Raw genomic sequence first — 13,804 nt, 5'->3', positions numbered from 1 at the left:
AGCACACAAAATATACATACATACAATATACATGAAATAATAATAACAATAATAATAACAAAACATAAGAATATAAGAACAAATATTTAAATATTTACAAGATGGGAAAAACAAAATGTGCTACTGTTTAAGTATGCTAAAATGGAAATGAACCAATCGGGCCGGTTGCCCTTATTGCAATGTTGTGGTGTCTCAGAGTCTCATCTAGCACCCAGTGAAGACGTGTTGAAGAGTTTTATTGGAATGATTTCCTGTAGCGGTCCGTGCGGCATTTAAACTGTCGGAGCCTCTTTGAGAACACATTCCAATGTAAGCACAACATGAATATTTTAAAAATATATATCCTTTTTTTTTTTTATTAACTTTTGTTTACTGCCTTTCTTCTTCCCGCTCCCGGTTTCTTTTCCTTAACACAATCCTCCACGTTTCCCGGCAAATAATATAATAATAACTTGAATTTGTATAGCGCGTTTTTTTCCTTTTTTTTGTTTTTTTTTTTTTTTTTTGTTTTTTTTTTCTTTTTTTTCTTTTTTTGCTTTTGTTTTTTTTCCTGTTTTTTTTCCAGCTCAAAGTCGCTTAACAGAGTCAAAACGTGTTTAAAAAAAAAAAAAAAAATACACAGATAGCAGAACGGAAAAGATGGGTCTTCAGTGGACTGACAAATGGTGAGGGATTCAGAGATGCGATCTCATGGGGAGGGAGTTCCAGAGCCTGGGAGCTGCCTGGAAAAGGCTCTGTCCCAAAACTGCGGAGCTTTGACTTGGGGACAGAGAAGACCGGCTGAGGTGGATCTGAGGGACCGTGAAGGTTGGTAGGGGGAGAGGAGGACAGTGAGTATGACGGGCAAGGTCGTGTATGGCTTTGTAGTGAGGACCAGGATTTTGTATGTGATCCGGTGAGAATGGGAAGCCAGTGTAGCTGTTTTAGGACGGAGTGTTGTGGTGCAGGATGTGGAGCGGTGATGAGCCTGCACGCTGAGTTCTGAACCCAGTTGGAGCCTTTTAATGGCGGTTGACTGATGCGAGAGTAGTGAGTTGCAATAGTCAAGTCGTGAGGAGATGAAGCATGAATAAGTCTTTCGGCGCAGAGGGAGTGAGTGAGGGTCTGATTTGCAATATAGTCTAAGCAATAAGACCTGATGAGTTGGTCTAAAAGTAAGCCTGATTGCGAGGTGAGGGGTGCCTTTTTCAAACTGTCCCAACCAAAGGCATTTCAACAAAAAAAAAAAATTATTTTTATTAGTGACAGTGGGTAGACCGGAAAGGTGGGAGAGAGATGGGTGGTGACACGCAGCAAAGGGTCGCAGATCGGACTCAAACTTGGGCCGCTGCGAAGGCCTCAGCCTACGTGGGGGGTGGGGCACACTCTTACTGGGTGACCTAGAGGCCGCCCGACTTAGACTATTTTCAGACTTCCACACAGCTCTCTTCAGCCACACTTTTTCACATACAGTTGTGTTCAAAATACAAGCAGTCCAACATCACTGACCTCATAAATCCTATTTTTGTAGAGTGATATGTCCACAAATAACTTCCTAGTAAGTGTTGTAGAGTCACTATAAAACCAACAGTCATGACATGCATGCTGCTCATTTTGTTTGAATCTGCATGTCAAAATATAGAGCTTGTTGTGTTCAATTAGTGAGGTCACTGATCTGTAAAGAAACAGGTGTCAGTTATGGCCCGATATTAAGGAGGAGGAAGCAAGTGTGGTGCATGCTGGTATAGTGCATTTCACACTGAAATACTCAGCAAAATGGGTGTTCCGACATTGCTCTGAGAAACAGAGGACTTTGATTAAAAAATTGATTGGAGACGGAACATAAACGAGTGCAAAAGTCCCATGCGAAAAAAGACACGTACTGAATAGGATGAAATTTACCAAAGGACACATTGACTGGCCAAGGAAAATGGCGCGACATTCTGGGGGCTGATGAGAGCAAAATTGTTCTTTTTTGGGTCTAGGGGCTGCAGACAGTTTGTCCCAACGACCCCGTGCACTGAATTTAAGCCACAGTGCACTGTGAAGAGAATAAACATGCTGGTACAAAAAATGATGTTATGGGGATGTTTTCTCATACTGGTGTGTTGGGCCTATTTATCCTTACCAGGGATCAGTTTCAAGACATCAAAGTACTTGAGTTTCCTTATGCGAAGTTTCCTTATACTTGAGTTTCCTTATGCTGAAGACGAAATCCCTTTGAAATGGGTCTTTCAACAAGACAATGACCCAAAACACACCAGTAAGCGAGCAAAGTCTGGTTCCAGAATAACAATGATGTTATGGAGCGGCCAGCCCCATCCCCGGACCTCCATCCCATGAACACTTGTGGGGTGACATCATAATTCTGTTTCTGAGACAACCCAGCAATGCATTTGCAATTAATTTAATGAATTGTGGATTTTAGTTCAATTGTCCTGGGTGGAATACCTGTTCACAGATGCCAGAAGTTGGTCACCTCCATGCAGCACAGATGTGAGCAGAACTAATATTAGTGCAGTGATTCAAAGTAAAGCAAACCCCCTGAGACCTGTTCAGTTTATACAGTAATGTTGGAGTTTGTAAAGAAAAATGCAAATACCACTATTTTTTTTGAACAACCTGATATTCTTTCTTTCTTCACTTTCTGTAAAGGTATAACCACAAACTTGATCAATTTTGGTCATGTTTTGTTTGGAATTGAATGTGCAGTGTTCCCAATGCATTGATATTAGGAATTAAAATATAGCTCTAATGATTTGAGCACATTATTCACTTTTTTAACACCACGCTATTATCGAACACAACTGCATGCAGTAGTACTCCTAGACCTTTACACACACACTTGGATGCGTAATGTACCCCTTTAAGTGCAAAAAAAGAAGTGTGAAGATTTTAAAAAAAAACCTGTTTCTCTCTCCAGTGATTTTTCTTAGCAAGAAGCCAAGGAGAAAAGCTGGACTCTAAAGGCCAAGTGATTGATGGCATCAGCAGTGTGATCTGCACCGCCAAGCACCACACACCATGCTGAGAGGTAAGGCCCAGTGCACCTCAACCGTGCAGACACAACCCCGCCACCACAGCACAGCTAAGGCTATACTGCCTCTGTGTTGATGTCAGGACCCTCCTCGTATTGCTTAGTACACAGTCATGTAAACAAAGAAGTATCTGCACTATAACTCCTGGCAGTGCAAAACTCCGAACATCAATTAGGAGATTTTTTAAAATGTAATTCATTCCTTTTTCGTCTCTTACACTATTGATGGAGTGGAGTGAACGATGTGAAGTTTTTCCAGCTCGCTGCCCAGTGGCCAACCCCGTCAAGCACTTCCGTGGGGATCTTTGGTTACACTAAGCCTGTGGACCCTGGCCACCTGTCCACGTCAACCGCCACCAGAATCTCCGCTGCACTTGTCCCACCAGAGGCTACAGAGAATTAGCCCCCCCCGGCAATAATAGTTTCCTGTGGAAATCTACTGACTCCAACCACGTGTTCAATACGCAAATTTCATGTTGTCAATTAGATGTTTTTGATGTTGTTGGTGTTGTTGTTGGTTTTTTTTTATCACAATACAGAAAGCAAAGTACTATTTTGTAAGATTTTGTGCTACCGCGCCTCGGAGTATTTTGAGGTTTTGACAATTTGCCACATTTCGATAATGGCAGCTGTGTTTGCACTTTGTTTTGTTAACATTTTATTATTTCGTGAAATCCTACATTTATTGTTACTCTATGACAATGGAGGGTGTGATGGTGGATGTGCAGTGGCGTGTGTGAGATTGGTGTGAGACCGTGTTTGTTGTTGAAAGGTGGAATATTGCTGTGAATCTAGATGGATCCTTCTCTCCTAACTCAGTGCTCGGTTTTTCTTACTCGTCCCTTTACTTTCTCAAAAAGGTCATTTTTATAGAAGGAACAGAATGTTCTTTGCCTCGTTGCTTTAAGCGCATCATTTACCTACAAGCAAAAAAGAAAAAACTAATGGTATTTTGAAGGTAGCTATAGAATGGAGCTATGGAGCATTTGTAACATGTAAGTAGTTCATCAGATCAGCTCATTATTAAGTGCTGAAGCTTTTCTATCTGTGGAATGTACTTCAGACTGTACAGTAACATCTACTTAGAAGCAGGGTAACATTACACACACAAAAGATTTTCACACTATTAACAGCTGAATGCCAATTTTAGTTTGACTGTATGAACGTGTCGTATTTTTTTCAAGGTCCTGATTGTTTTAGTTTCCCAGCTGCCCCGTGTTCAGCTTGATGTACCTGGCTTACCTGAGAGGACTTCTCACAGACCTGCAGTAATTTAGAAAAATGGATTTCTCCAGATGTGCAGTGATGTGCAAAGTCAGTTCCTTTTACACTATAACCCCAGAGCTCTTGGCTTGGCCAAACTTCGTGTGTTAAACTGAAAAAGTAAGTCGTCATTTAATGGATGTGGTGTGGTGTCCCTGTGGAGATCAGTATTTAGATTACTAGAATGACAAATTAACCAGTTAGTGCTCCACTTTGGCCACGTGTTATCCTAACCAGCAAATACCGTTGTGTCCTTTATTACAGCTTCCCCGTGACTGGACGTGGGAGATACCTTACCTAAAAACACACGTGGTCATATTGTGTAGGTCTGCGATGGGAAAATTACAAAATCAGTAAGTTGGACTAAACATGCTTTGCCAGTGTTGATATTCAAGTATTGAATTACTTTAAAAAAGATAAGTGTCTGGAGTATTGCAGAAGTGTCCAAGTCACTGCCTGTGTGTGTCTGTGTAGGTGTGCTTTGTGTTCGATGGTACTCCCTGAATAGTGTTACTGAAACTTTTTGCAATAGGAAACCTTTGGACAAAGGGCCTTCTGCACGAGTTAGTTGTGCTTTTTATAAAGTGAGACTTGCAGGCTTTGATTGGCTGGATTTTTTTAGTGTGTATATAAATATATCAAGATGTATCATTGTGAATCGCAACACCCCCCCCCCAATTGAAAGCACAAATGCTTACTTTATTTGACATGAAGCCAATATATTCTCAGAACTATGAAGTTGAATTGTACAATACAACACTATTAGTATGTCTTTTTGCATACATTTCCCTCGCTTTGGAATGCACTTTCATGTGGTTTTCTACAATTTTAGCTCAATTGGGTCCACTTTGTTTTTGAGGTGAGGAGTTAAAGGGTTTATTTTGAAATGTACCCACTACCTATATTCTAGAGAAGGCAGTTTTTTGTTTTCAAAATGACCCTCTTTTTTATAGGGATGTTTGTTGGTGGTTTCAAGTGCCCTATGAGGTCTGGAAAACTGTCACCCGCTCTCTGTTACTTAGTTTCACCACTTGATTTGAAAAGCTTATTTTGCAGCTACCACCGTCGGTTCTGCCTGTGACTACACAGTCAGTTTTTCTTGTCTCCTGCTTTTTTGAAGGGTTCACTATCTCTTTTGTTGGAGACAAACTGGCCCTTACAGATTGGGAAACTTGTCTGAAGTGTTAGCCAGGGCAGAGTTGTTTGAGGGAATTTGTCATGTAGATTAGCCTTTAAAATACTAAACGGCCGATGAACAAGTGTATTTTTAATGTATTTGACCTCGTATTGTTTTGTTTTTTTTTCCCTAAATCTAGAGGTAGGCATGGGGGTTTTACAGACTGGATCAATGAGCAGGCATGCTCACTTTGTCATCGAAATTTAGCACAGCACAAATTAACTCTTAACAGTGTTAGTTTCTTCATTAATGGTCAAATTACAAAACATGCCATCTCGTTGCTCCCTGTTACTTGAAATGCCACCCAGTGTCTTTGCACAAACCCTATTTTAAATGACATGACAGTATTTTTAAATTTACCACTAAAAAATATGGATTATTCCGCATGTTTTACTATGTAGGTAAAATAGTTTTGATTTTTATATTGTTTTGTTTCTTTCCATGCTCACAAGCAGTTGTGTTTAATAAAATTTTTAATCTTCTGTACAAAAAGCTCGTCTTTATTGAACTCCTCTCCAAACAGTCGACTTGCTTTTAAGAACCAAAGAGAATATTACAAGTGTTCCAGTCCCAAACGTTTCCCAACGGGTTATTTAGCTGAGATAGAGGGCATGTTGACGTAAACCTTCATCGGGGCAGCGGTTTAATCTTGCGTCCCGCCCAGCCTCCTTTTCTCTGCCACAAGCCGCTCGGAGGCGAATGCCAGCCAGCGGTTGCGTCCGGCTTTGGCCGATGATCCGTTTTGTGTGGTCGATGTTGGACACCGCGCCCCACCGTTACCATGCAGGTCCTCCAACCCTGTGTGGGTCACATGACCAAATTCAGTTCAGAACGCAATATGGTTTAAACACGGCAGGTGGATTCTTAATCCGGATACCTCACCTGAACCTGCTGGCTTTGAAGGAAGCTGAATGATCTGTTTCCATTTACTTTACGAAGCAAAACTCCACTAGTGCCTAAAACCAAAATAAACCGCCACGTTCAGTTTAGCAATTACGAGTAAGCACATTTTACAGCTGCTATTACATTGTTAGAAAAACATCAATCCCTATAATGAAACGTTGGCAAGATATAATGTAAGTTGACTGAAGTTATGATGGGTTCCTTTCACTACTTAGACATTTTTAAAGCCTGATTGAAAAAACATTCAATTAGCAATCATAAAATAAGAGTCCTAACACGCATTTAGGAAATACTAAGCAGAAACATGCAAATAATTACCTCAGCAACGAATGTACTCCCGATCCCCTGCCTGGTTGGACCTCTAGGTTGTTCACCAGTGTCCCCACAGAAGAGCTCCCGTGGTAGCATACCCTCATTGGCTGGAACAACCAAAAGGTTGGGGTTTTACATTTTTTTGTTAATACAATTATCTGTACTTCCAGCATCTTATGGGGAACGGGTGGAGGATGACAAACCAAGTGGCTCTCTACTGCCATGCGTCCAATAATTCCAGATGTTTTAATGACGTTCCCAGCCTGCATGTTTCCGTAGCAATATCCATCTTTGCGGTGCCTCCAGCTACCAGAGCAATGTCAGCGGACCTGTGTAATAAAAGATTTAGGACAACCACTGTGCGTTAAGAACACATGTTTAAATCCCGTGTGCTGGAGAAAACAAAAGACCCCCCACTCCTCCCCCCGGGGGGAATAAAAGGGGCTCTCACCTGCACGGCGCCTATCCGCCCTTCCACAACCTTCTCTTCAAAGGCTGGGCCTCTCGGGTCGTTCATAGCGCAGGCCGGGAGTCTATCCACCTGTATTTCTGTTTTGGCCACCGCCAATGCCGTGTGTCCGATCCTTCCTGCGCGGCAGAAAGACATGATGAGCAACTCTTTGCACTCGGCTCTAGTCGAACAAGTACCACAGCGGTTATAAAAGCAAATACATCACTCAGTGCTGTCAGCCCCCTGGCGGAGGCTGAACCCGACTACTCTTTGACGACATAAGTGGGACCTAGGGGAAATATTATTGTTGATTCTCATGCTCTACTCATAAAACTATCAAACAGGAGCTTGATGTCTTATTTTATAAAAAATATATAAAAAAAACAGGCCTGCACCAACAGATTATTCATAACAATTTGTTTATTAATTTCAGGTTATTTTCTCAGTTAAATTGATTCATCATATGGTGTAGAAAATGGCAGAAAAAGTTGAAAGAAGAAATATAAGATAGATGCCTTACAGCCCAAGGTAAAATCTTCAAATTGTTTGGTTTAGCTGTATTTGAATCCTGTTCAAGATTTGTAACATTTTATTCTACAGGACAGTATCAGTTTTTCCCTCTGCGCCACCTAATAACAGACATGAGGAAATGGAATGTCCCTAATGGATGAATATGCCAGATCTTTGGCCTAATGAGATCTCCAACAATGAACTGTACAAGAAAACGGGAAGCGTGACATCACCAAGGAGATTACGCACAGACCCTCGATGGCTAGACGGTGTTGAGGATGGAGCGGGACCGCATCACAAAAGTCGCCTAAGGTGACACCACCTGGCAGAAGAAAACTGCGAGGCCCCAACCACCTGGCGTAGACCTGCGCACAAGAGCTGGAATAGATGAAGCAGTCGTGGGGAGAGCCCAGTATTCTGCCAGGGGCCGAATCAATGCAGAGTGCTCAGGGAAGCTGATGTCCCATAGGGGACGAAAGGATAATTAGGCAAGTAGCAACTAATGTACATAACCTCGTACAGGTTGAATTAAAAGCTGTTTTACTTAGTCTTATCGGACCTGACTAGAGCAACGTGGACGGCCTACAGACTGATTTTCTCTGTTCAGATCACTGAGTCTTGCTCTCTTTTAAAACCTTGTGAACTTAAGCCAGCTGGGCCTCGACTAGATTGACACTTAAGGCAACAAGACTATTTAAAGTCGTTTGAGATTTGTACACTTTAATCTACTGTCAGTACTGCACATTAGCAGCCAACTTAAACCTTGTCCTCCTTCAGCTTTGCCCGTTATCACACAGTCACTTATTCTGCTCGTCTACATTGGCCAATCTTTACCCGATTGATCTCTGCCTCCTGTCTTCTTCATCCCTATAGGCGTTGTGGTGGTACTTTCTCCCTCTGCTTCCAAAATGTCCGTTCTGCTCCAGGAGCTGTGGTGAGGAAGCCTCTGCCTGCCCGCCGTACTGGTTACCCGAGTTCCCAGCTTGGTCTGTGCAACTGCCTGTCAACACAAAAAGCAAATAGATAGTTTGTGTTCAGATCTCTGTGTATGGATGATAGGCAATGGATGGATGGATAGATGGATATAGATACTTTTATTGACCCTAAGTGGAAATCCAAGGTCAGTAGCTTAAAGACATCACAAACAAATACACATATATCATAAAAGGATAATAAATAACAAATCCTGTGGCAGGTTTTAGCTCAGTTGGGTAAAAAGATAATCTTAAAAATCCACATGAAAAGAAGGACAATCAAAGAAAAGATAAAATAAAAAAATCCACATGAATGCACATAGGGATGTATAACCACGAGACGCTGGCAGGGACTGGCCCTGGGACTCAGTAGGCATGGTAAGGTGCTAATTAGTCCAATAGTGCAAGGATCAAGTCTAGAGACCAGCCTTAAATTAAGGGTGGGAATCACCAGACGCCGCCCGATATCATCACATATTATGCCACATACGAATTTAAACATTTTTTTTCAAACTTCTAATTTTTCCCAATTTCAATGATGTCCCCAAAAGGAAACTATGTCAACATCTGTTATTCTAAAAATACATTTCTCTGTTTGTTCTGTCACTTCATTTTATTGCTGCAAAATGGGATTGTCAAGCAGAGAAACTGACCAACTCATGTAGACTAAAACATCGATCCTGGCGCCTGTGTGTCGATACAGATTGCCACTGAAAATATCGCGACAATGGCTGTATCGATTATTCCCCCCACCCCTATTACATATAAGAGAATAATGTAGACATAGTAATATAAAAACTATAGCATGCAAGGCTAAAGTTTAAAAGGCAGCATTAAATATGGGCATTATAAAGGGAATATAGTAATAAACACACATCAACAGTCATACTCGAGGTTTGAATTAATAGGGCTGTCCCCTCTTATCAGACTAATCTGTGGTTTTGGTATTTCGACTAGATTTCTTTAGTTGATAAGTCATTTTTTATGCTTATTCATGCTTAATTACTCATTTCCAAGAAACTTAGAGCACTTTCTGGTGAACACAAATTCAAAGTGTGCTTTTGCAGGATTAATTGTGTAGAAACTCATTTTTACAGATGGTTAATTAATGACTTTACGTTGTGCTTTTCTAGTCTTAGCCCCTCTCAAAGCGCACAGCTCTGTGGATTAAATCAACTAATCAATAGTCGATCAAATCATGTAAGTGTTAGTCAACTAAGATTTCTTTAGTGAGGACAGCCCTAGTCCAACCGTTGTAACAGCCAAGTATTGAGTTGGACCTCAGTCCGGCTGGGAGGATGGGGGGGAGGGTGGGTGCTACCCCACTAACACAGCAACGTTTAGGAAACGTTAGTTTATGGTTCTCTAAAGGTTAGTTCGAACCGAACCAAAAACTAACGTTTAGGAACTTAGTTTATGGTTCTCTAAAGGTTAGTTTGACCGAACCAAAAACTAACGTTTAGGGAACGTTAGTTTATGGTTCTTTAAAGGTTGGTTCGAACCTAACCAAAAAACTAACGTTAAGGGAACTTTAGGGAACGTTAGTTTATGGTTCTCTAAAGGTTAGTTTGAACCGAACCAAAAACTACGTTTAGGAACGTTATTTATGGTTCTTTAAAGTTAGTTCGAACCTAACCAAAAACTAACGTTAAGGGAACGTTAGGGAACGTTAGTTTATGGTTCTCTAAAGGTTAGTTCGAACCGCAAAAAACTAACGTTTAGGGAACGTTCCCTCCGGGTTATACGCTCCCTAAACGTTAAGAGAACCAACCAACTGTATATTTATACTGGGCTTTATATGGGCTCAATAGCCAGTACACAGTGGGCCAGTGGCCAGTTTAGTACCAACACAACTGCTGTTGTTGTTTGAAGGTAGTGGAAGTGGTCGAGAGGGGGAGAGACAGACGAGAGACTGTCTCTGTGAAGCATTGGAACATGGTTACCTGCGAGCAGAGCAGAGCAGGCTGGGACAGAGCAGGGAGCGCAGGGCCCGCGTTAGACACGACGCCGCCTCTTTACCACGTCCTCCTGACAGCTGAGAGGCAGAGACACGGAGGCAGTTTCACAGCTGACAGTTCTGTGGCTTTCTCACTAGCGTTACCTGGCGGGCGCCATTTGCTCTGCACGTTTCTCCTGCCTTGAATTCAATTTTTTACTTAATTAGCCTATAGAAAACACATTAGAGGTCTACTGACGTAATTACCTTTATGTTTCAATTGTATACTGCCATCACCCTAAACTTAATGGCCAATACATGAGCTATCGCTAGGTTTTCCTTAAGCTCTATAAATACACCTCCCTTTTATTTCTGTTTTAATAGATAAGCCGAATTAACCACGTATATCGTATCCAGCTCACAAAATAACTCTTGTAATTGTAACATTAAACCAACCTTTATGTTTTGACTTATTTCATCACAAGCTTCTCGTCGGCGTCCTTCACAATCCTGCACGCGGCGTCGCGCACTGATGACGTGTACTCCGCGCTCCTCCTCTGTGGATCGGTGCACATAGACATAAAATCTTTATGTCTATGGGTACACACATAGCTACAACTAAAACAGTCAAACACAAGTTAAAGTTGACCAATTATGATATCCCATCTTTCCTTGTTACAGCTCCAGGGGACGTATGTAACCCTGTCGGAATACTGCAGTACAGTAGCATAGATAGCCTACATCTACCGGCTTCTTCCTTCTCTGACAGCTGATTTTAATTCCTCCTCTAGGTGGTAGAATTGCCTTCTTTCCGTGCGTAACGTAGCGTGGATGCGATCTCTAACCTCTTATATAGCTGACAATAGGCTACTACTTGTTTGTCTCCCACTAAGCTTCCCTTCCTTTTCATGAGACCCATTGATTTGTTTTGAACACATTGGCAGCCAACCGTTCCCATACCATTTGGATGAACAATACATGTCGATTCAATTTTCAAAACTCTTTCTGTCATTTTATCACTTCCACAGAATGTTTAGAAAACGGGTTAAATGACACACAATCATTCGTCCTACAGGGTCGCAGTGTGTGCAGCATTGCAATGGCCCCACACACATGTGTTCTTCTGAAGTCCAAAGAAGCTGTAAATGTTCCAGAGGATATTATGCTGACCAATGTGACAAAAGTAGCACATTTCACTCAGGCTTTACTTATGATATGGTTTCGTAATTCATTTTGCTTAAAGAATTGTCACAAATGCTCTCGTTTACAGTCACCACGAAAAACTACATTTTCCAGCAATTTCCTAAATGGGCACATGTCTCCAGATAACAACTTTTGAATCCCTTTTTTTTTTTTTTTTAGGCTACAGAAACCTTAGCTCCTATTTCCTATAATGCAGCCAACAGGCAGCATCGTTGTGACCTCCCGCCTGCCTGCTAAATAAGCTGCATGATAAATAACCTTAAGGACATCATCAGTGTTATCATTCCCCTCCAGAGTCACAGGAGACAACGCTGTTTTCACTTTACACAACACTAACAGTGGGAGTGTGTTTTAACATGTAGGCCTAGTTAATTACCTGCAGAGAATAACATTTTATTTGTCCATATGACTGAACACAGATAAAATTAGTAAATTTGCATTTAGTATAGCTGTACAGCCTTAACTGCATACTAGCCTTTCATACCATCCCCTCCTTTTTGAAGAGATGTTCAGATCTTTTGAAGTGGTAATGGAGGCGTTTATATATATATATTATATATATATATATATATAGATATATATATATATATATATATAATAAATTTATTAGCAAACTTTGAAAAGGCCACGCCCCCCCACATCTTAAGTCCGATTGACTTGAAATTTCTCGGACGTGCAGCCTAAGTGCTCTACAAAATAAATCTCAAGGATCGTTAAGGTCCGCCAAGGACATTTTTCCGCCATTTAGAATTTTTTTGAAAACACATTGGAGCTCTCTCATACACCGTAGCTCCCATTGCCACAGCTTGTGGCTTATTTAGCAATTGCTTTTATGTTCATCTGCTTTTCTCAAAATGCCGTGAGCTGGACTGAGCTACGTATCACTGAAAACGAAATGAATGTTTTTGACAAATCCGTTGTAGGCATTTTAAATGCACTGTGAAGTCCAATCTTTGCAAAGCTTGCAGGAGTATGTTTTATGAGTTGGACCACATGTGTGAAGTACTTAAAGCGGCTATTTTTTTAAAAAAAAACTTTTTTTGTTCTTTCCTCTCTGTACACACACAGTGAAGGTGATGCGTGTAGATGAACTTGATGCACGATACAGATGACGTTGTACACAGATGACTCCTAAAGACGCCTACAGCAGTGCCCCCACCGTAGAACTGGAGCAAGGTAGGCTCATCATCCAGTTCAAGCACATTTTGGTGAGCTATTGTGTTGTGTCAGTGATTGGCTTTGTGTGGTCCAGTGTATGTTGGAGGTGACGGTCACGGAGCCTGCAGATTTTTTTCCTGCTAATGGTTATGGGTGTGGGGCCACGCCGTCTCCTCAGCCCAACTCTACAGAGGGTGTGTTCCCACGCTGCTTCGGCACGGGTCAGAACAGCTCTCAACATCACTCTTCTCTCACTTTTGTCATTTTTTTGATGTTTTTACCATGAACTCCAATCGACCCATTTCTTCTCTTTAATTCTACTCTTTTGTTGGTGTTAAGAGATGGACAGGAGGGAGAGTACAGGGCACTGGTGGGTGACTTTGTGGAGGGGTCTGGTAAGAACTGCTGCTGCAGAACGTTGATAAGACCAAGAGATGGTGGTCGACTTCAGGACAAAGGACACGCTCCCGCCCCTTTGCATCCTGGGAAGTGACGTGATATGGTGGAGGAGTACAGATACCTTGGTGTCAACATCGACAGCAAGCTGAACTGGAAGGTCACAGCACTGCTGTTTACAAAGAGGGGATGAGCAGACTCTATTTCCTGAGGAAGCTGAGATCCTTCAACTTGTGCAGCAGGACGTTGGAGATCTTCTACCAGTCTGTTGTGGCCATCGCTCGTTCTCCTCCGCCATCTGCTGGGCACACATCGGAGCCAGCCACACAAACAGACTGAACAAACTGATCTGGAAGGCTGGCTCCGTGATCGGCTGCAAACAGGACACTTTTGAAGCTGTGGTGGAGGAGTGTCACCTGCACAAACTGTTTCATCATGGATAACCTGACCACCTCTCTCACCCCCCCCCCCCCCCCCACCCACACTGGTCCAACAGAGGAGCAGC

General features: G+C 42.0%; 1 long non-coding RNA gene and 1 pseudogene across 1 annotated transcript in view; both read right to left on the bottom strand.

Annotated features, from left to right (window-relative positions):
* Window positions 1–4,987, bottom strand: part of LOC116705046 (uncharacterized) — a 9,114-nt gene extending 4,127 nt beyond the window's left edge. The window contains exon 1 of the long non-coding RNA XR_004335836.1: window positions 4,978–4,987. This is a non-coding gene — a long non-coding RNA (uncharacterized LOC116705046). The remainder of the gene's footprint in view (window positions 1–4,977) is intronic.
* Window positions 4,988–6,025: 1,038 nt separating this feature from the next.
* On the bottom strand, window positions 6,026–11,117 carry LOC116705485 (39S ribosomal protein L2, mitochondrial-like; annotated as a pseudogene).
* Between the last annotated feature and the right edge of the window lie 2,687 nt (window positions 11,118–13,804).

Source organism: Etheostoma spectabile, chromosome 17 (genome assembly GCF_008692095.1).
Source record: "Etheostoma spectabile isolate EspeVRDwgs_2016 chromosome 17, UIUC_Espe_1.0, whole genome shotgun sequence".
Lineage (NCBI taxonomy): Eukaryota > Metazoa > Chordata > Actinopteri > Perciformes > Percidae > Etheostoma > Etheostoma spectabile.
This window is presented reverse-complemented; position numbering and strand designations above follow the sequence as displayed.